This window comes from Chrysoperla carnea, chromosome 3, assembly GCF_905475395.1.
Source record: "Chrysoperla carnea chromosome 3, inChrCarn1.1, whole genome shotgun sequence".
In the NCBI taxonomy this organism is placed as follows: Eukaryota; Metazoa; Arthropoda; class Insecta; order Neuroptera; family Chrysopidae; genus Chrysoperla; species Chrysoperla carnea.
In genome coordinates, this window is record NC_058339.1 from 85,992,286 (window position 1) to 85,997,194 (window position 4,909).

The following is a 4,909-nucleotide window of genomic DNA, read 5'->3' on the forward strand; positions in this document are numbered from 1 at the left end:
AATGTTATTTTCACATCAATTGTTGTATTTCTTCCATTTTAAATTTCTTCCATGTTTTTAGGTCGAGCATTTTATCAAATAAGAATATTTATTTAATAGCATATAATATTTGATATGTAGACAATTAACTATATCTTCGACAAATTATTATTAATTTGCAACTTTTTTTATATTTGGAGTATCATACATTCGATTACTGAAAATAGCATCGAAATATGAAGCCGCTGGGTTATAAAGTCTTTTGTATACGTAGAAACGAAGTAATAAAAATATTTCTAAAGTCAGTTGATTGGTGCAGAAAATTAAATTACATGTTTTTGTTATTGTATTTCACGTTTTCACACGTTTTTTGTAAAAATTTGTAAAAAGCTAAAAACTGCTGTCTGAAGAGAAAAAAACCCATTGGACAAAAAATAGCCCATATTATTTCAGAAGGGGTTTGTACATATGAAATAACTAGCTGATTTCCGCCCGCTTCGCTGGGCGCACTAACCATTTGGTTGTGAATCTATACTTCTTGTATTAACGAAATGTTTAAAAAATTTTCCAATTTTAAATAGGAAAATAAAGTGTCAGTCAGTGAATACACAGATTTCCACATCACCCATGAGGTACTGTGTATTGGGATGCGCTTCCGTTATTATTTGGTTAAACAGTGATGTTTACGAGAAAATGTTTCAAACAAAAGTTGTTTATTTTTTTATGTTCCTTATAAGGAACAATTTTTACATTTAAACTTTTGTTCTATCTCTAATGATTTACAAGACCCAATTGACCTCACATGTTGCTCATTTACGAACTCGACCTCACTTTTTGTGTCTTAAGTACGCCATAAAAATTTCAGCTTGACATCTTTTTTCGTTATGAGCTATCATGGTGACAGACGAACGGGCAAATAGGCAGACAGGCAGACAACCGGAAATGGACTGCTTTATGAATACCGATATTAGTTAGTATACCTTGATATATATTTCATATATACAGGGTATAAAATATTTTATAAGGCAGTTCATGTATACAATAGTATTGTTGTAAATTACTTTGGTTTCTTAATATATATCGCTTTTTGAGCATTTTACATATAAAGACATAAATCTTGGGGTTAGTTAAAATGGTTGCATGATAGAGGGGCTTTAATTTCAGTAATCCAATACAGTTTAAAACTTCAGTTAAATCTTACCCCTAAGAATGTCAATATTACATAAATAGAGAATGTAATACAGGGTGAGGCAGGTGTTTCAATTTCTCCAAATTATTTTGTTTTTTCACTTTCCACTGCATAAAAAATTATGTACTGAAGAAATTAAATTTGTTTTTAAGCAAATTGTAACAAAGTTGGTTATAAAGCAATATTTTTATTTAACATATTGTGTTGAAAATAAATTGTTCCTTTTTTCCTTTCGTCATTTATCAGGTTGAATACTCTAGCACCAGTTTAGGCTGTGAAATCGTTTTATGAATACAATATTGAAACACTAAAAGAGCGCATGTGTCAAGAAGTGCTTCAAATTCGACAAGCAATGCTGCCGCCTTAGATTGTGGTAAATAACTGCAAGATTTATTTGCAACAAAGATCACGCCTAGGCGGACGTCATCTTATTTGAGTAAAAACTTTTAAGGAATTAAAATTCATTTTCTAAATTACCTGACATAATTATTTTTTTTAAATGCTTTTTCTTGTAGTTTACCGTGATAAAAAGATAATTTGGAAATGAAAATTTGATGGGATTTCTATTTACAGTGTTTTTAAAATCACTTCTTTCTTTCATCTTATATATTATATAAAATAATTATACGAGTATTACACAAATTCTTAGTATTTTATGATGTACATCATTAAAAATTATCTGAAAATATTATGAATGTAAAATATAAGTAATTCATATACAGAGAACTTATTTTTGTGAGAAGAAAAACATTATTTGTTCAGACACAGGTGTGGTGTGTCATATTTATATTTTGTGAAAATAAATTTTAATAAATAGGAGATAGCCAGCCAAGGTTATCAGTAAAAATAATTTTACAAAATATTCTAAATACTTATATACAACAACATCTTCCTGTTATAACATATTTTACGATTAAAATTTATTTCTTTCTATGAAAATATATTACAGTAAAATAATGACTTAGTAAACAACGTATTTACATGAAAAAATAATATTAAGTTCAAAATTAAAGAAACTCTAGACATAAAATAAGGTCTGAGTGATTCGTTTGTCTCATCGTCAATCCGAAACGGATGAACCAATTTTGGCTCTTATGGAGGAATTACAAAAAACGACATATTTTGGAAGTTTTTGATAATTTTCATTTGGAATGAATGAAAACAAATTAAAAAAAAACTTTTTAATAGAAAGTAAATATATTAGCAATGAATTAGAAAAGAAAAAAACTAAGTGTCACCGTCCATATAAGGGATGTAAGAGCAGGGTAGATTAAGGGTTGAAATTATTTTTATCTTATTTTCAACTTTGATGATGAATTTTGTTATAACTTCATGAATGTAGACGAAAAATAAGAATAAAATTTTTCGATATGTGTCTTGGTTTTCGAAATATCGAAAGCTAAATAATTAAACAAAATTTTCAATTTTCGATATTTTGAAAATTAAGCCAGATATCGAAAAATCGTCTTATATCGTCAAGTAATAATATAAATTTATCATCAAAATTGAAAATATCTTTTTTTTAAATTTGTGCCCCCACTACCATGCTCATACATCCTTAACTCATTCATTCTTAACAATCTTGTCTATAAAGTATTCATTTTTCAAAATATTTATGGGTTTGGAATCAAAAACAATATCTTAGAAATTTTGACCTATTACCAAATGGCTTATCGTTTTTTCATTGTGTATTTTAGTTAAAAAGTTCAATTTTTATTAGAACATGCTATATATATCAACTTAGCTTGCTTTTTTCATATCATTATAAACTTCTCGGTACATTCATTAATTTTATCTTTACTAATTTTACAAAAAAAACATGTATTTTAAAAAAACATAAATATGACTTTTTATATTTAAACGAAGCGAAATATTTATGTGGGTGTTTGGTTTTTATAATGTAAAAAAATAATCTGATTTTTTTTTGTATATTGTAATTCTGCAATGTAAAATGGATCCTAGTGCGAATGGAGTATACAATGCTGGTGAGTGCATTTTTCTGATATGCCATCCGGAGAGCTACTTTTGTATTTAATTTGCTGATTGCATTTTTTCTCCTTAATCATTACCCAAAAACGGAATATGTAGGAGCGATTTATTAAGCGGCAAAAAAAAAATTATAGTGCTGCCGTGATTTTATTTGAGGAATACTCAAAAACGATAATGACCCACTTACGTTAAAAATATATATATTATGTTATTACATATTTATTATATATAATTTTTTTTTATGTTTACTGGTTTTTTGACTTTTACAAAACATAAACTCTCAGAAAATGTAACTGTATCTTCATGATATTTCGAGAATCAATTTCTAAGAAAATGGTTTTCTGTGGAATAAATAAATATCTAGCCTCTATTATATTTGTAATTTATGAAGGTATGATTTATTACAATTCACATCTTAAATACCGCTAATAGAAAATCTTTTAATAATAGTTATTGGGCTTATATTATAAGAATCACCTACTCTAATTTCTGTATACATACATAAACTGAAAATAAATGCAATTGTAGTGGAGAATCCATAACCGTAAACGCCCAGTTATCGGAACATTTATCGCCTGTCCTCACTTTCCATACCACTCTTTGCCAATTACTCAAAAATGGCATTTTCTATATTTGCATATTCATCTAATAAGCAGGTATCTGTAATTACGATAATTTTTTATACGAAATTTTGGCTTTAAAAAACACAATAATGTAAGTTTTAATTTTAGGTACTACTCCTTCCCGTACGATTAAACTTAATTTAATAAACCTTGCAGTCTGTTTTATTTGTAAACCTTGAAATTACGTACGAACAATTAACTTTTTTATATTTTATAGTTTTTATATTCTTATCGACATATTCCTTCGATAGAGAGAGACAGTAAATTGATGCGAATACATGTAGGTAAACAAGAGATAAAGTTGAAAGTATATTCAAGAATACGTATGTATATATGTATAGGTCAAATCATGATTGTAGAAGAATTGTTAGTTTATGATAAAGCTAGTTAGATTGTAAACTGACGATAGATTATGAGCAAACAATATAATTTACAAAATATCCATTTTATTTCCATAGATTTAATAACTGACGATGGCTAACTCTCAGCTTGCAATCTTACGATCTTCAGCGGTTAGTTTTACGAACAAAGATTATAAACTTTATTGATTGTTCACAATTTAACGACAGTATACAATCTTACTAGATTTTTATAAACTATCGATTTTTACCAAAGTCTGGTGACATACACAATATTTTACTCTCTTTATCCGCACACGCAATATTTAAACTCTATAATGTTTGTTTGGTAGTGGATTGCAGTAATCAATTGACTGATTATGATTTTTTTTATTGTATTTTCTCAATTGACAATAAAATTTTTTCTACTTTTAAAGTAATTTAGGTATTTAATAAGAAATTACTGGAAATAACATGCTCATTCAATTAAAGTTAATTACGTCAATTCAATGATTTATTTGAAAAAAATATATAATTGGGGACGGTAGAACCATAATGATCTTAGTCACATTTTTACATATGTGAGAAAAAAGGAAAATATATGTAAAATGTTTTTAGGAAATTATTGATTTTAACTCGTTAATATTTATATATTAAATAAATATTGATGACAAACGGCACTTGGGTGATTGTGCCATGGAAGAATAATGAAGAATTAAGTTCTTTTTGTGCTCACATGTCAAAATATTTGCTTGGCGCACTATGGTTCTACCATCGTCAATTTACTATTC